A 19,317-nucleotide genomic window follows, 5' to 3' on the forward strand; every position below is an offset into this window, starting at 1 on the left:
AGAATTTACTGAGTCAGACCCAGATGATGAAATACGTATTTGCAATGAGGTATCACTGACTCACTTATACAGACAGTCAGCATTACAAGGTGTGTTTTCTGAATAAACAACTTAAAACTCTTCATTTCAGAAGGACAGAACATTACTATGTTGTAATCAACGTAGTGTGCGTTGCTCAACAGCAGAATTGATTCAGGGCATCTGAATTGCATAGTACACCACATAGTGTTCAGCAGGGAGAATTGTAAACTTTGCTGTCGTATTGATATTTCATAAGTACCCGGGAACACGCTGATCACTGTGGTGTTAAGTTTGGAGTCTTCAATATAGAATCAGGCAGATGGATGCAAATCAATCGAGGTTAGTTTTCTGTCTGAGTTGCTTCTGTTTTTCTGTAGCCTCACTGTATTCTATTCCGCAAAGATTGATAATGTAACATATAATAAAGATTGATAATGTAACATGATTTCCTATAATCATTTAAAAAAAAAAAAAGTTAAAATCCATTGAATTATGTTACATTATGTGAATATAAAGAAATAGAAAGAAATGTTTTTATTTTTACAATTGGATTATCGGACCACATAACTGTACCTGGAGGGTAAAATACTGTACATATAAGGGACTTTTCTGCTGCCTTGGGGGAATGGGTAAATAGCATCCCCCTAACAACACCTTATCTCGTCCCCACAACTGCCCTACCATATAAATAAGAAAAAGTAAAAAGTAAAGTACATACATAAAAAACCTCAAAATCCAATTAGCCCCGAACACTGTTCGGGCGCTAATTGATCCCTGCGGTCGGCGAAAAACAGGGATTTATCGCCGATAATCCCTGATTTTTGCTGATATTTTTTTTCTCACCTATCCTATTAATTCGGATGAATTAATAGGATAGTTCGCCCGTTAACACATAGAAGCCGCGCGGCCCTATGTGTTCTCACCTTTTTTGGGGCGAAAATGCGGCACTTATCATGGATTATTTTTTGGGACACATCAGGTCCCGAAACCCCCCCTGATAATTGCAGTTGTCAAGCCGACTTCGGGGCTAATTGGATAGCCCTGAGCAGTGGCAAACGCAGGAATTCCAAAGGGGGGTTTCCAAATGCTTAATTTTAGAGTGAGTGTGGCCAATCAATGAAGAGGGCTTTAATAAGCGTCATACACAGTGTATTGTGTGTAATAATTTTCAGCATTACAAGACCATTGATCACAGTAAGCCATGAGATGTGTCAGTAGGCCATCCTGCCTGAGCTGAATGTATTTATTTTAGATGTGGGCATCATTCCAGATCATGGGAGCAAGTCCAGGAGCCTGGAGAAGCACTGCCTTGTACATATATGTACATATTGGGCTCCATAGCAGTGCATCTCTAACAGTGCATGTATTCCAGATCTTCTAGTTGGTGCGTAGGTTATTTATTGCTGGCTGATACATGTTAAAAGATCCACAGGAGGTGCTAATTATTTCATTTGTGATACTGAGAAGAACATGCAGCACTAGTAACAATCTATTATATTACTATTTCTATTGTGGTCATGGTGTGGGCTGGGTGCGGGGGGGTTTCCAGGCAGACGGAAACCCCCCCTGCATTTGTCTATGCTGAGCAAGCCCCGGGCGAGCTAATTAGCCGCGGTAATTTACCGCGGCTAATTGGATATGGCCCTAAACATCTTACTCATATACCATACAGTACGTAATTACTTTTTTCTCAGTGCTTTGAGGAGGTCCATGTGGGAGGGGTGAGGCACCATAAATTACAGGACAACCCCCAAAATCTTGTTGCATAATACTGTGTGGAGTGGGGCTGCGATGATGCAATTCCCAGGGCACACACGGAGAGGTGTGCGACCGGTGCTGCCTGCCAGGGTGCAAGGCTGAGGGGGCAGCCCCGTTGCGGCCCCAGTGGCACCCTTCTCTGGCTTGTAGGGTGCCTGAAACAGCACCCTGAAGTCTCAGGAGGTGCTCGGCATGTCATGAACATGCCCCGGTGGCCAGGTGCATGCTCCCCTCATTGTTACCTCATGATATCACATGTTATGGGGCAGGGGGCTGTGGGGTCTGGCAAAGGGTGCTGAAGTGCCCTGCTACGGCCCAAATCCCGCCTCTTCCATGCCCGCTTCACTGGAGTAGTGGACAGGATGCAGGATGGTTGTCTACTATTTGGGTGATTCCCAGGAGAGTAGTCAAGTATGTATTATATGTGCCTATTAAGATATGTTTTGTGGGTAATAGGACAAACATGTACAAAACTGAATTTGTATCATCATCATCATCATCATCATTGTTAATTGGTAGTATGCAATATTTTATCCTCACAGTGTTTAGAATAGAAAAGAATTGTAGCTCTGAACTAGCGGGGAAGAAATGGTTAAATACACGTCCCCGGGTGATGTTGGTATAGTGTGTGGCTAAGCAGCAGCTACAGTTAGGGGTGTGTTGGGCCTAATTCCTGCATTTGGGTAGAAGTTTATACTGCATAGCAAGCCCCAATCTCACCCAGTGTAAGGTAAGGCTACAGTTACATGTAGTGGTGGACTAAAGATGAATGTCTCATCTGAGCATAGCCTGGATGCATGGTTTTTCTTTAGTGGAAGCTTGCTTACACAAGGCATATGCATGTAGGGTGGACACAGCAAATTTTAGCTTAACTCACGGACAATAACTGACTTGAACAGTTGCTCCCTAACTTATTATTCAATTGGCAATGTGGAATGTATACAAAGCTTTGCCAGGATCAAAGATTGTGGATTGATTAAGCCGTCTGCCATAGTCTGAATGTATTGAGTGTTGAGCTGCTCTTGAGCCTGCCAGGCACTCTGCTAAGACCCCCTGGGCGGCTGCTGTAAGATGAAACAGTGGGTTATGGAGAAGATGTATAAAAATAAGGAAGACCTCAGAGCAATGATAAATAATAGACCCACAGCACTACAATCTAGGCAGGTCATATTGGGGATTTGATGATTGTACACCCACTAACGCCTTGTATGCAGGCTTCATGCAGCCCCCAAACTATTTTAGATCACCTGCTTTGGGAAATCATTATTTATCAGTTCTAATGAATTCTTGTGCAAAATTAACCTTCAAAATACATCTTACTGCAAACTATAAATGTAGTTGGAAAATAAAAATGTAACCTACAATTAGATCTTCACAGTGCTATAACTTAGACCCTTTCTTAGAATGGCATGTACTTGGCCTTTGCTAGACTTAATGCAGTTCTCATTGGCTGGTTAGTAGGGGGGTCACAGAATCACCATCGTGTGCTTTATTAGTAGGCGTATGCGACATTACACTGTGGGGGTCATTCAGACCCGGTCGTTAGCGCCGATGCGCTCGGACTGGGTCGATGGCCCCCCACAGAGCATGCGCATGACGGCGGTGTCGTGCGTGAGACCCGCTAAGACCGACAGCGCCAGTCGTAGCGGGTCTCGATCCAAAGGGGGCGAGCTGTCGATGTTGATTGACAGCTCGCCCCGTTTGGAAGGTGGGCCGGGGGGGTGGCAGCCCAAATGGAGGCGTTCCCATGGGAACGCCTACCATTTGGGGGAGGCCCCACTGACATCACTAGTGATGTCAGTGGAGAGCCACGGCTCAGACAGAGCCAGAAGCTCTCCGGGGCTTACGACAAGTGAGACCCTACCCTAGGGTCTCGTCGTAAGCCCCGATGGTCGCGATGGTCTTGACCATCGCGACCATCACCTTAGGTGGTCGTAAGGCTGTGGGTGTTAACCCACAGCCTTACCACCGCAAAGGAGGACGTCTTAAAAATTCAAGAGGTCCTCCCCTCATTCAGACCGACCGCACGCTCTGTGAGACCGGCTCTGAATGAGGTCCTGTATTCCCAAGACTATGGTGTATCCATTAGCACTATATTTACAACTAGCTGGGATACCCAGTGTTGCCCGGGTTGAATGGACCCTGAAGTATATCTGCAGCCTTAATTTTTTATATTGTCCTCGTCTATAACCCCATTCCATTGATCCTGAACAGGACCCCACTATTTGCTAACATGGTTTTAGCCCTGAAAAGGCCCTATGTATACATTTATATAGAGTATTTAGGCACTGTTACCTTAATAATGAGGTATAAACACTGTTGTTCATTTTTCCATTAGGAGCCAGATTGAAAACACTGTTGGAAGCCCCCACACTTGAACATTCCACTTTCAACTGCCCATGGTAAAAGCAAGAAGTTTGCAAAAGAGAGTTGGATTGAAAATTGCAATTTCTTGAATTCAAATGGCATGTCTGTTGATATGAGTGGGATGCGAGGAATGAACACAGCCAGGCCTGATTTATCAACGAGTGATATTCTTGTTATCACTCATTACTAATGTTAAATGGTGCTTCAACCAATCAATTAACCAATCCTAACTGTCATGTGTTTGAAAATTGACAGTTAGGAGCTGATTGGTTGGTCACCATTTAAGATTAGTAACGAGTCATAACAAGAATATCACTCGTTGATACTGTTATGATAGTGATGTCAATGACATGGGCTTTGAGAGTTTTTATACAAAGTCTTGTACCATTGCAAAGTTTTGGAGCATCCAGGTTTCTAAGCAGCATGATTGGTGCACCGACCTTCAAAAATAATTTTTGCAGAGGACTCCCTGGTGTTTTCTGGCAGTTTAGAAATTCAGTTGGATAATGCACAGACAGGGCCGGACTGGGACTAAAAATAGGCCCTGGCATTTAAAAAGCACACAGGCCCACCTCGCGTCAGCATCTGGCTCCTGGCATAGACATCTCCCCTTACTATTCCTGGCCCCAGCCACTGAAGTCTATGCTCTTTCAAATATAATAAATATTAGAACAACATACAAGTACACATCATTAATAAAATACATACAACAGAGCACATCCTGTTTGACTATGGCGCATGTTTGAATCCCCTATTCAAACATGTGCCATAGTCAAACATTTGGTATTGTGTTGGTTCTGTTGGTAAAGCTGGCACTTCACTGGTGTAGGTCACACACAAAGAAAAGGGAAGGCATTTTCCCAATTGACCAAGCCCTAGTTTAGCAGTTGTAGAGGATTAGATAGTGTTCACTGTAGGAATTTTTTAGGGCAGGGGTGCTGAACGCAGAGGACACATCTGTGCACACCAAAGCAGAGCTGTAACAACACATTTTGACAAAAGAGCGTTTGTGCCACCATCCACAGGTGAAGCAGGGAGAGCAAAAAAATCCAGGTGTAGTCTCGCTGGGAAGGGGCGTAACCACATAATAGTACCCACAATTCAAATTATGCCACAAAGTAGTGCCTCTTAGTCACATTATTAGTATCCTCTATTTATATGCCACCACAAGTGTGTCGCAGCACCTTACAAAGTACATAAACAAATAAGTGAACACGAAACCAGTGACTTACAGTACAATACAATACAGGACAAGAATATGCTGCATTAGCTATTATAATGCTCAAAATAAGCAGCAGGAAGTCAGCAATCAAGTGTTAGATGCCCTTATGAGGAGTAAGGAGTAGAAGAAAGTATAAGGAAGAGGGCCAGTGAGAGCTTACAATCTAAAGAAATTACACCGCACAGTAGTGCCCCTTCATCACATTACACCGCACAGTAGTGTCCTTTAGTCATGTTATGTCCCACAGTAGTGTCCCTTAGTCTCATTGAACCACACAGTAGTATCCCTTCGTCACACCACACTGCACAGTAGTGTCCCTTTTTCATGTTATGTCATACAGTAGTGTTCTTTTCACATTACACCACACAGTAGTGTCCCTTTTTTACGTTACATCACACAGTAGTGTCCCTTATTCACATTACACCACACAGTAGAGCCCATTCACGTTATGCCACCCAGAGCTCATTCATGTTATGCCACACAGTAGTAATGCCTCTTATACATTTGACATGCACAATAATGCCCCTTATAACACAGTTATACCACTCCCCGTAATACCCTGGCATCTGCAGATGGCATCTATCAGCAGATCATGAGATGGTGTGCAGTCCATCCAGTCAGCGTCTCGCCTGCCCCGCCGCACTTTTCATCCCTGGGCTGGCCGCGTCATCACCACGGCCGTACGTGACACTCCAGTGACTCCCGGTCCCTCCCCCGCTGTGCATCTCATTAGTGGCCATGCCATGAAGTCATCATGCGGCCGAGTAATTACGTCACTGACTAACGACGTGGCCGCACATAGCACTAACCGAGGCAGGGCTGCCGGGCAGCCCTGCACATTGCCGGCTCACAGGAGCTATCTGAATAGCGTCTGCCTGCCCGCCCAGATTCCCAATGCCCTCATCGCCATGGGGCTTGGCTACCGGCCGCATCATGACGCGACTTCATCATGATGTCATTACTCAATGACGCGCCCGCGCATTTCAGTAGTAAACTTGCTGAGCATGGCGACACCTGGGAGGTTCTCCTGGTTAAGCCTGTGCTCAGCCAAACCAGCCCATGTGGCCAGCGGCCCTTCTGGCATTTGCCAGAAGTGACCGATGGCCAGTTCGTCCCTACTGGCATTTGCCAGAAGTGACCAATGGCAAGTTCGTCCCTGTGCACAGACCATGGCATATGAAAATGTGCTTGGAGGAAATTAGTAACTGTCAGTGCAGGTGCAGTGTGACAGTTGATCCTCTGACTCACTGCTCTTCTGTTGGAGGATATGGCCCCCACAGTGCCCTGATCTCAACACCATTGAGTCTGTCTGGGATTACTTGAGGAGACGGAAGGATTTGAGTAAGCCTACAGTACATCCACAGAAGACCAACCTTCCTGCCAAATTCCTTCAAAAACTGTGTGCATGTGTACCTAAAAGAATTGATGCTGTTTTGAAGGCAAAGGGTGCTCACACCAAATATTGATTTGATTTAGATTTCTCTTCTGTTCATTCACTTTGCATTTTGTTAATTGCTAAAAATAAACTATTAACACCTCTAATTTTGAAAGTATTCTTACTATGCAACATTTTTTCCACACCTGCCTAAAACGTTGCACTGTATTGTATATATATATATATATATATATATATATATATATATATAGTGATAATTTGGGGTAATTAGCTCAGTAGAGGGTGGTTTGTTGCAGTGTTTAGGTGCTTTAATGAGGGTCCACACACACAGCTTCTGTGTAAATAAATGGAACAGTGCTTTACTTTTCAGCATGGAAATCAGGAAACAAAAATGAACAGAAAATATTAAACAGCCTAGTCCCTACTTAGGGCGTCTAACTCACTTCTTGACCCCTGACTATCATGGTGCAGCTAGTCTGCCAATAAAGTCTCTGCCTGCTTCTCTGCAGGTCTATCATTGGCTCCAGCTTGGCTTGGCTTCCACAGCTATATAAAACACAGTCAGTTTTGGTTGTCTTCCCTGTCTCCTCCAGGTATAGGCTCTGGCTTCCCTAGCCTGCAGCTGAGCTGCTTTAATGTCACACAGTGTGAGAGGTTTGTGATCCCCCCTGCCCCCTGCAGGTCCAGACTCAGGCCTCCTGGCCTCCAATGGCTTGGCTTAGCTTCACTGGGCTCTGTGGCTGCCACGGTCCCACTTAGACTGTCTCCAATGGCAGCCTGACTGATCTGCCTTCTTATCAGCCCACACCTGAACTCTCTCCTCAAGGCAGCACAAAGGTGTGTATTTCTACCTTGTGTGGGAGGATCTCTCCAATCCTCTCCCTTCCCTAGTGGCTCCTTTACCCCCTCCGTCCCCACGGTGGCTGGAGACACCCATTAAACATGGGTCCTTGTCACTGGATACCCCTAGTCTGACACTACTAACTGAACAACCTCCTCTTTAACTTCAAAGCACCTGTGAAGGGGATGTGTTTAAACTAAAGAATACATTTTTTAACACTTTTTGTGACGTGATGTCTATAGTATCCAATCAAATTGTAGCTATCATTTATCTAGTACAAGCTACAAAATGTTATATAGAATCTGCTTGGTTGTTATCACGCAACACCTCAGCGTTTCCTGTTTATAAGTTTTAGTAAATTGCCCCTTACTTCTAATAAAGTAAGTCATTATTGGTAAGTACAAGTCCCACTTCTGGGTACAGCAGATCTTAAGATTAAAAACAGGATGAATCACTTCTGTTTTCCGAGCCCTGGCGAATACTGATATTGTCACATTCATGGTGATGATGTCATTGTTTTGCAGGAGTTTATTGGGGCATTCAATTAGCAGCAATGGCTGTGAGGTGCCGGCATTCATGACCCCCTATGTCGCAAATTTTTCCATGCACCCCACAGAGGTGTGAGGTACAATCTGCAATGTTAGGGTTACAGTCATTAGCAGTGATGTGCGTAGCCGCAAATCGTGACTGTAGTTAGAATGCCTCTTAAATATCATGGGAAAAAAAGAGAATTTGGGGGAAAAAAGGACAGAAGTAAGAAATACTACAGCAGTGAGGGAGCTATTCATTCCTAATTACCTGCACCTCTAAATATTTATTTTCAAATGTAATAAAACTGCATTATAAACATTATTTGAGTTGTCACAAGGGTGTAGCTCCTAAACTATTGTAATTTTCTCCTAGATACTTTGGAACTAATCCCAGACAACTTTTGTCAAAGCAAAAACAACAAACTAAAATTGATTGGTTGTATAATGGTTAAGAAATGTTAGTAAATAACTAATATTCCAGAGCAGCATAAAGACATACAAGTGAGCGGCTGGCAAATTACAGTATGCTGAGCTTGTATAGAGTTAGATGCTGTATGATACATTCTGCAGCCAGAAGAGGGCTTTGCGATTCTGATTATCAGTCTTTCATTTAAAGTCTCCATCAATCTCTGTCAGCCATTAAAATGTCTATATAAATGCTTAACGTCATTCTAGACTAGCCTGGAAAAGGAAGTATGCAAAGGGAAAAAGTCACGTTTGTTTTCATTTTCTTTATTTTAAATGTGTATTTACGAGTACATTCAATTATTTTATTTTATTTTTTTTTCTATGGAGAAGTTAATATCTTTAAAATGTAAACTTACCGCATAAAGAGAGGAGCTTATGTATGAAGTATGTAATGTCCACAGAACCAGCATTAAAACTGCAGAGTACCTAGTATAGTACCCACAACATTACACACCTTAATCCACAACAACATGTCGGTGTTTGCAGAACTTTGCAGAGGCCGAAAAAGAAGTTGAGTGGAGTTAGAGGGCGTCACCTGTGAAATACAAAGGCCCTCATTCAGAGCCGGACGCTCTGAGCAGAGCACACGCTCTGAATGAGGGCCGTCCTCCATAATTATGGAGCATCCTCCTGGACGCTCGTATAGCTGTGGGTCACCACCCACAGCATATACGAGCGTGCAGGTTGATGGCCGCGATGGTCTTGACCATCGCGACCATCGCCACTGCGAGCCGGAGCCTGCGGTTGAGTTTCTCAACCGCAAGGCCCGGAGTGATTTTGGCTCTATCAGAGCCAAAATCACTCCCACTGACATCACTAGTGATGTCAGTGGGCCGGCTTCTGACGGTAGGCGTTCCCTTGGGAACGCCCCCGTCTGGGAGGCACGCCCACCAAAGGGGGCGTGCTGCCAATCAACATCGACAGCACGCCCCCTTTGATCAGACACAACGAGCGAAGGAAAGTCCTTCGCTCGTCGCGTCTGGCGCATGCGCACGACGGAGCTCCCGCCGTTGTGCGCATGCGCAGTGCACACCATCGACCCACTTGTGAGCGGACAGCCGCTTGTGAGTCGGTCTGAATCAGGCCCAAAGTCTGTATATCGGTGGTGCGTAGTATTTTGGAGAAGGGCATAAATTAGGTTTTATTTTGAGAGCAAGAATATTAATGAGATAAAGTGTGAATAAAGCGTATCATTAGGGGGCAAACCTCTCTGTGCTAGAAACGTGTACCGTACCTAACAACTGTCCCGATTCAGGCAGCACAGTCCCGAGTTGAGGAGAAGAACAGTTGGGATGTGCCCACTGATGGGTATCCCTATTTTCCATCATGCCAGCGGCAGGATAAAACAGAAACAAAGCAAGCGGTCATGTCCCTAATGGATTGTGGTCCTGCGCCTGCTCATGTAAAAGTTAGGAGGTATGTAGTAATAAAGACAGTCACTCTACTTTAAAATGAATTTAAAGTTAAGTTAAATGCATTGCTAGACTGTGATTTTGGCTGTGTAATGTATTGTGGGGTGGCTTGCATAATATACCTGTGGGCTGTATGATATATACAGGGGGGGATGTAGTTATGTGTGGCCGCCAGAATGCGACAGCAGAATGCCGGATAGGGATTTATGATAATCGTCAAAATACTGACGCCTATCATAATCCCGATGTTGGAATCCAGGACAATGCGAGCCCGAACGAGGTATGTCCGGGGCGCCTGTCCTGTTAGCCGCGGGGGGGGAGGGTTAGGTTTAGGGTAGTTAGCGGGGTAAGCGTTAGGTTTTGGGGGGGTGGTTAGGGTTAGGCACCCCTAGGGGGGAGGGTTAGGGTTAGGCTCCCCCAGGGAGAGGTTAGGGTTAGGCACCCCCAATGGGAAGGTTAGGTCTGGGGAGTGGTAAGCAGGGGTTAGGGTTAGGCACCCCCGGGGGGATTTTAGGGTAAGGCACTAGGGGGGGAGGTTAGGGTTAGGCACCACTATGGGAGGGTTGGGGGGGCAGGGGAGGTTAGCATACTTTCCCGTTGGGCAGCCGCTGTTGGGATTTGAACCGGCGGCATTTCAATCCCATTCCTATTAGGGGGACATGTATTATATACCCATATCCTTTGTGATGTGTACAGTGGGGTGTATGTATAAAATTCCCAGTGATGCTGTGCACCCACATGCCTCCCCTGATGGCTGACATAATTCAGTAGTGAGAGGGAGGGGAGGGATCAAAGCATGGGTTTGCTATAAATACCTTTCTACGCCTCTGGCCCTGGGCTGACAGGAGAGCAGCCATTAGCGGGCAGATGAAGTAACAGGGAGAGAGTGAAAAATTATAAGAAGAAAGCGGCCCTGTCAATATATTGCCAATCCTGTAGTGTCTCTCTATCTTAGTGTTCCTTTACCCCCTGCAGTGTAATTTATGGTAATCACTAGGTATTGTCTTCTGGTCACTAGGTTGTTCTCAGTATTGTATACTGGTCACAAGGGTGTTCTCTGAAGTGCATGATGGTCACTAGGATGCACTTTGTATTGTATTGTATGGCAGTCTCTGGAAAGCTCTCTGAATTGAATATTGGTCTCTGGGAAGCTCCCTGTATTGTACATACTGTAGGTTTCTATATTTCATGCCGTTCTTCTGACTGAGTACGTAAAAAGCGCGCTTTTTGTATGTTAGCTTAAGGTGTTCGGAACACTTACTCGGGGCCTGGCCGAGATGTTCATCTGCGCACATTGTGGCGAAATACAGTACCCCAATATTTAGAAGAAGAATATTTTATTGATAGAATTATTTATTTATTTATTATTTATTTATTACCAGTTATTTATATAGCGCACACATATTCCGCAGCGCTTTAAGGAGAATATCTTACCATTCACATCTGTGGTTAACTGAGACAAAGATACAAACAAAAAAACATTTATATTTAATAATATGATCTAAAAATACGTAGTCCTCAGCTAGGCTTTCATAAAACAATACACATCACAATTCCAATATTACATATACACGTAATTAAAATGAAACAATACCTGATATAACCCCACTTGACTAATAATAGACGTATAAATTGTATCTAGAGACCACTAAAGCAAGCAGCCGGTCATATTCTTCCACAATCTCACTCTAGATAGCGGTAAATCAGTGCTGCAAAGATTGTTCATATATCCTAACTAATGTCAATTGATGATCTCCTAATCATTTATGGAGGAAATATGAAAGGTCTTTCATCAGGTGAGGAATAATACCTCTTTAGTGGCTTCTCCTTATAAAAAAGCAAACATCAGTTGGATATAATAGTAACAACTGCTCCGATGTTTGAGAGCTCTCACTGGCAGTATCCCGTTTAACAATCCGACATCAGTCGTCACCGCTGGTAACGCTGCACCCGCCGTTAATCGCCAAGGAGTAATGGGTATTCACTACCATTCATAGGTCATGTACCGCCCTGTATGGAATAGTATTGGGCACCCTGTGCTGGCCCCCTCATTCGTCCGATAATGGGGGTGTGGCCTAATTACCATAGGTCACGCCCCCTACGTGCCGTTATTAGGAGGCGTGTCCGCCTCCAAATAACGTCAGGCTGGGGGGAGCCTCACTAGCTGAGCTTCCCCCAGCCCTCTCACGTCACTGAATGTATGCCGCGCGCATGCGCGCAGCATCCATTCAGAGTCTCCAGGGTCCGGCACCGCAGCACAGCTGCTGCAGTGGGAGTCCCCAACCTCCCGATTTAACCACCCACGGGCCACCTCGGGATGTTGGAGAGGGGTGCGCCCTCTATGGGTGGCACCCCTGTGCGACTGCTCAGGTCAAACACCCCTAGAGCCGGCACTGGTTAGGGGTATAGATAAGCCTAATATGGTGCCACCAAGAGCACTAATCTCTTTCCAAAAGGGCAAAAGCTTCGGGCAGCTCCACCATGTGTGCAGAAATGTACGACAGTACCCCAATATGAACAATCTTCCTGTGCACCTCTATTGGATGTGAGGGAAAATTGCCGATGATGGTGGTTGCTAAGTGCCGCCATACCAACCATTAGAGCAGCACTTTGTGGCAATCACTCGCAGCCCCAGCACCCCTGAAATCAGCTACAGGACCTCATGGATAATTTGCAGTGCAACCAATTCCAATTATGCCTGCTTGTGTTCAATCAACGCCATTGGCCAATGGGAGTTTGCTAACTTAAATGAGCTCCAATTGGCATCTGGAATTTGTTGGATGTACTGTCTCCTATTCATGAATGAAATTGTGCAGCCTCACAGGTCCTGACCTTGCTTGTACCAAGCGTCTATCATGGCCAGTGTAAAATAGAGTGAAGGTAGCTAGGTGGCGCAGACCTCCCATATGGAAATGAGTAATGTATTGGGGGAGTGAGGAGGGGGGGTGTTTGAGGCTTCGAGCACATTACTGCTTATCACAGACTGGTTGACGTTTGCATTGTATAATTGTGTGTATTGTGCCTGTTGCTCCCCCTCCTTTTTTTGCAGAAACTCTAGTCAGATTTCAGCTATTAACCCAATTAAGACAGCCGTTCCACATCACTGCACCTCAGAATAGAGCTGCAAGTTGTGCATAATTGGCTGAGCTGTCAGGAATCATTCCAGCTGCATGTCTCTGCCATAACGCGTGGCACCACTGCAGCCTAGAGCTGTGTGTACATGGGCACTTGTTAATTGCAGAGTGACAAAGCCTTCTGTGAGCCATGAGTTTGTGGAATACTGGGAATGTCAGGGTCCCTATGTGCACATTTTTATCTTATAGCTACAATATGTCAACCCGAATCCTGTTTGCGGAATTAATTAATCTGGATTGTCACATTATTTCTTGAAAAACATTATTTTAGCTTTTTTGTATTATTTCTCCTGAGATAAAAATGTTCCATGGTGGAGCAAGATGCTGGCTTCAGTCAGGGGTGTATATATAATGGGTGCAGGGTGTGCGACGGGGCACACGGACCCCTGGGTCCAGAGGGGCCCCGCTACGCACACCCTGCACCCATAGTATTACTTACGTCTCCGGAGTCCCACGTCAGCGCGGTGGTCTGGTGCTGTAAAAACTGGAAAATGGCCGCCGTGGCCATTTTCCCAGTGACCTGCGCATACTCTATAGACTCTGGGCGCACTCTAGTGCCCAGAGTCTATAACTCCGGCGCTGGCCGCGCACAGCTCAGTGCGCTGCTGGCCACACGGGCCCCCTCCTCTCTAGAAACACCCCTGGCTTCAGTGTAGGAGCAGAAGATTGCGCTAGCAGACAGGAGGAGTTGGGAGGAAAGAGGGCATTCTTAAGGTGTATATCCATTACATGAGAGTGGAACGACTGTACGATTACAACATTGTAATCGTATAATCGTTCATCACCCTGTGCAGTGTATAATGTGCCCTCACTGAACGATATGTCACCATCCCTCATCCCCGAACATGCACAACCTGTCGATATTGGCAGGTTGACCAGCATGTTCAGGCGATGACAGACGTAGAAAACGACCAGCGGGAACGCGCATCGCTGGTGGTTTTTGACATGTTACTGCCTGATTTATGAACAATTAATGAGCGATTGAACTATAACGATGTCCTAATCGTTCAAACGCTCATTTTAATCGTATAGTGGATACGCGCCTTTAGAGAAGTGTCAAGTAGACGCATCGGTGTGCACTTTATTTTGTGCACTGACGCTATTTAAGATAAAGGTCATTTTGTTGGGTGTTCATCGGATGGGCGCACAGCCCCCCCTCTCCAAAAGCACTTACATTTTGCACCAGCCTTTGGAGAGTGTGTCTTACTATTTACTTTTTACAAGTACATGTTGCTCAATGTACCAAAAGAAATATTCAAATACAAAAATGACACATAATAAAGGCAGCCCTGATGCATACTTGCCTGCTCTCCCGCAATGTCCAGGAGGGTTGGTTATGGGTTGCCGGCAGTTAGAATCCTGATGCCAGGATCCCGACAGGGTTAACAAACTGACATTTGTTGGTATGCTAACCCTCCCCCTACTCTAACCCTAATTTCTTGGTGCCTAACCCTAACCTCCCCCCCAGTGCCTAAACCTAACCTCCCCCTCCCCGCACCCTAAACCTAACCCTCCCCCCTTAGTGCCTAACCTTCCCCCTAGTACCTAATCCTTATCCTACCCTAACCCTCGCTTTTTGTTGCCTAACCCTAACCTCCCCCCCTAGTGCCTAAACCTAACCTCCCCCTCCCCGCACCCTAAACCTAACCCTTCCCTAACCCCCGATACTTACCTTCGGGATGCCGGCGGTCGGGATTCTGAAGCCGAGATCCCGATGCTGTCTAGATTCAGGCGCCGATACGTTGACCGTCGGCATCCCGCACGCCGGGATGCAGACTACATCCCATCCAGGAGCCTCCAGAATTTCTCTGCACTGTCTCGTACTCCAGGGAAAGTAGACCAGTCTCCCAGTGAATTGTGATCCATCCCAGGAATGCCCATATTTGAGTAAATCTCTGCCACTAAAGGTCTACTAATCAGGAATGTCCCACCACAATTGGGACAGTTAGGAGCAGAGGTGGCTCCTGAGGTGGGTCTGCAGTGCAGTCCAAAATTCAAATAGGGGAACCACACCAGTGAGTCCCGGCTGGTGATGTTTGGCAGCATTTGGGGTGGCAGTTGGTGTGGCTCCCTTATTTGAATTTGGACTGTGCTGCAGCCCAACCTCTGAAGCAACCAATGGTTAGGAGGCATGAACAATAAGGAAATGTCAGGAATATACATTTTCACCAGAGATAGGGCATTTTGGAGTTTTACAACTAGACTTCTGTTTTGTGAGTGTTGGAGGACATCAAAACAGATACACAAGAGAACATACAAGTTCACCTGTTTGTCTGACCCTCCCCTTTAGAATGTAAACTGTCACGAGCAGGGCCCTCTTCCCTCATGTGCTACCCCTTACTCCCCACATGGACACCTAACACTTTGTTACTCATGCCCTGTATGCAGGGCCGGCTCCAGGGATCAGAGCAGGGGCGTATCTATACTTTGGCCAGGATGGCACTTGCCAGGGGCGCCGGCCGCCAGGGGGCACCACCTGGCAGTGCCACCATAGCAACAGATGCGCTCTGCAGTGCTGTGGACAGATAGGTTATGGTGTGTTGGGCACCCGCTGGAAAGGATAGGTAGGTAGGCTGTGGGTGGCCACAGCCACACTGAGCACAGAATGCTGACCCGGCCGCTGCTGCAAGTTTTGTTTGCCGGGTGCCCACTGCAGTGTATATCAGCGGCGCACCCGGCTGTCCTCACTTGCTGCTGTGAGGGTTGTGTATATAGATCCCCTTCAGTAGGTACATCTACGGAAGGGGATCTGTCCACAACCCTGCTGTGAGCTCTGCTCTGCCTCCCTCGGCTCCCGCATGGTGCAGTGACTCATCTCCCAGTGCAAGGGATCGAGGAGCTGTTCGGTGCGGCACAGCACTGAGAGGTTATCAGGTCAGTCTCCTAGTTAGTGTTGGCAGGGTAGGGGGTGGTGGTGTGTATGTGTTATTAACAGGTCAGTGACAGTCTCTTGTTAGTGTTGGTTGGGTGGGGGGGGGGGTGTGTGTTTGTGTTAACAGGTCAGTCTCGTGTGTGTTTGTAAGTATGTTGTGTGTATGTTATGTGTGTGTGCATGTATGCTGTGTGTGTGTTGTAAGTATGTAGTGTGTATGTTATGTGTGTGTATGTATGCTGTGTGTGTTTGTAAGTATGTAGTGTGTATGTATGCTGTGTGTGTGTGTTTGTAAGTATGTAGTGTGTATGTTATGTGTGTGTATGCTGTGTGTGTGTTTGTAAGTATGTTGTGTGTATGTTATGTGTGTGTGCATGTATGCTGTGTGTGTGTTTGTAAGTATGTTGTGTGTATGTTATGCGTGTGTGCATGTATGCTGTGTGTGTTTGTAAGTATGTTGTGTATATGTTATGTGTGTATGCTTGTAAGTATGTAATGTGCGTATGTATGCTGTGTATGTGTTTGTAAGTATGTCATGTCTGTATTTTATGTGTGTATGTTATGTGTGCATGTATGCTGTGTGTGTTTGTAAGCATGTCATGTGTGTATGTTATGTGTGTATGTATGCTTGGAAGTATATCATGTGTGTATGTATGCTGTGTGTGTTTGTAAGCATGTTGTGTGTATGTCTATATATATATATATATATATATAAAATTATTGAACACCCCCCCCCCCCACTGTGTGGTAGGGGAAAATGCAAGAGAGAGGGGGGGGGCGCTGTCCCTTAGCTTGCCAGGGGCTCTCAGACCCCTAGATACGCCCCTGGATCAGAGCACCCTGTGCCGGCTCTCTCTAGAGCGCCCCAGAAATGGGGGCGTGGCCATGCCTCCTACGTGACGTTATTTGGGAGGGGGGAGCCTCACTAGCTGTGCTTCCCCCAGCCCTCTTCCATCACTGAATGAATGCCGCGCGCATGCACGCAGCATCCATTCAGACTCCAGGGTCCGGCACCTACTCACAGCTGCGGCGGTGGGGGTCCCCAAACTCCGATTTGACCACCCATAGAGTGGTGCACCCTCTATGGGTGTCGCGCCTGTTCGACCGCACTGGTCGAACACCACTAGAGCCGGTCCTGCCTGTATGATCGCTAATGCAGCAATGCTTATAAACCTTGCCCTGCATTGTATTGTACCGTAAGTCACTGGTTTCTTGTTCACTTATTTGTTTATATACTATTTAAGGTGCTGCAGAACACTTGTGGCACCATATACATAAACAATAATAATAATAATGCAAGATCCACGCAGATAGCACCCTGGTGCATTGAAATCCATGGCCCCAGTGCTGACAGCAATGCTTTCCACTGTGCTACAAATGAGAGCGATCAAGGCAGCTCCTAGTCAGTAAAGAATACAGACATGTAACGTTAATAACAGTTTGACATTTCTGTTTAGTTCCACTTGGAATAAAATAAAATATTATTCATAATGCCTATTGCACTGTATGTGGCTGAAGATATCTGACGTTTCTGAAGAATAGCAGCAACGGAAAAGTTCGAACAACGTTTTTTTGTTATATTCCATTTGAAGCAATGGGGACCTTTGTGAGGAGGGGGGATAGTCCCTCCCGATGTCACAGCATGTCTGTCTCAGACCTGGGCACGCTCTCCGCTCTCTTCTTATTATATTACATCCTTTTCTTTTTCTTTCCTGTTGCACTTCTCTTAGGCCTGTAAGAACCTGAGCTTGTGCCCCTATTCATTTCTGCACAACAGGGGAAGGGTCACGCTCACTTAGTCAAACAGTAGAACGTGTTGTAACAAGGGTAAGGCCTGAGCTCATTGTACGGCAGCTATATTCAGCTATTGAGTGGGAGTTGTTCCGTACATGTAGAGTCCCTGCTCTTGTGACATTTAACACACGCAGGTCCACGCACTGTACACCGGTCCTGCCAATGACACAGTCATTCAGTAAAAAAGGGAACTACATTACAATCAGGAAAAGGGTTAAACTTATTAAATGGCTGCACCATAAGTTATGCTTAGAGCTGCATAAAATCATACACTTGACATAAGTGGTAGGAGAAAAACTATATATCTTCTGTGCCATTAAACTGAATACTTATCATGCATGCTGTTAAAAAAAAAAAAATGTGTTGTATATTATGTATAGCAATAGCAAGGCACTTGGGGCCTGATTCAGACCCACTCGCGAGCGCTGACCACTTGCAAGCGGGTCTATGGTGGCCCAGTGCGCATGCGCACGACCCGGATAGCGACGGGCAAACCGTCGCTCCGGGTCTAGTACCAAAGGGGGCCTGCTGTCGATGTTGAGTGAGCGGTGGGCGTGCCAGGGGCGTGGCTGCCCAGACGGAGGCGCTCCCATGGGAACACCTACCGTCTGGGGCCGGCCCCACTGACATCACAAGTGATGTCAGTGGGAGTGCTTTCGGCTCTGTTTGAGCCCTGAGCGGGCTTGCGGCAACGAGACTCTACCACAAGGGTCTCGTCGCAAGCCCGATGGTCGTGATGGTCTTGACCATCGCGACCATCTTCCAGGCCGCTCGCTATAGATGTGGGTGGTCACCTACAGCTATACGAGCGGCCAGGAAGCTGCTCTAAAAATCAAGAAGGACGGCCCTGATTCAGAGCGAACGCTCTGTCAGAGCGTCCGGCTCTGAATCAGGGCCTTGGTACATTGAATATGCTACTTAATACATCTGATCCTACTGTCCAGAATATTATATCACCTGTGCCTTGTACATACAGCTTAATGTCCAGCGCATGTAAACCAGCTCCATGCCTATCACATACAAGTCTAATGCCCCACACATGGATAATATACCAGCTTCATGCCCATAACAAGCAGCCATATATAGTTCTACATCACATTGCACTGCAATACCCGTATAGTTCTTTTATGCCACCATATAGCCCAATCAAGACACCATACAGGGATGCAGTCAGGAAGCCGACGGACGCAATGCCGACCACCAGCTACCCGGCTGTCAAATCCCGGCAAGGAACTAATAACAGGCGTTGAAATCCCGATGCCTGTCATTAGACCTACGCTGGGAGCCCGATACCCGGCATACCAATTGAAGGTAAGACGGGCGCCGGGTGCGGACAGCTGTGGAGGGGGGGGGGTAGGTAGGGACCTCCGGGGGGGACTTAGGGTTAGGCAGCCCCCTGGGAGGGTTAGGCTAGGGGAAGGGGGGGTTAGGGTTAGGCACCCCTGGGGGAAGGTTAAGGTTAGGCACCCCCCTGGGGAACTTAGGTTTAGGCTGCGGGGAAG

General features: G+C 46.5%; 1 long non-coding RNA gene across 1 annotated transcript in view; it reads left to right on the forward strand.

Annotated features, from left to right (window-relative positions):
• Positions 1-242: 242 nt before the first annotated feature.
• Positions 243-19,317, forward strand: part of LOC148481508 (uncharacterized) — a 61,465-nt gene continuing 42,390 nt past the window's right edge. Inside the window, exons 1-2 of the long non-coding RNA XR_015871907.1 lie at positions 243-360; positions 4,118-4,181. This is a non-coding gene — a long non-coding RNA (uncharacterized LOC148481508). The remainder of the gene's footprint in view (positions 361-4,117; positions 4,182-19,317) is intronic.

Source organism: Taudactylus pleione, unplaced genomic scaffold (assembly GCF_031769625.1).
Source record: "Taudactylus pleione unplaced genomic scaffold, aTauple2 ptg000579l, whole genome shotgun sequence".
Classification (NCBI taxonomy): domain Eukaryota; kingdom Metazoa; phylum Chordata; class Amphibia; order Anura; family Myobatrachidae; genus Taudactylus; species Taudactylus pleione.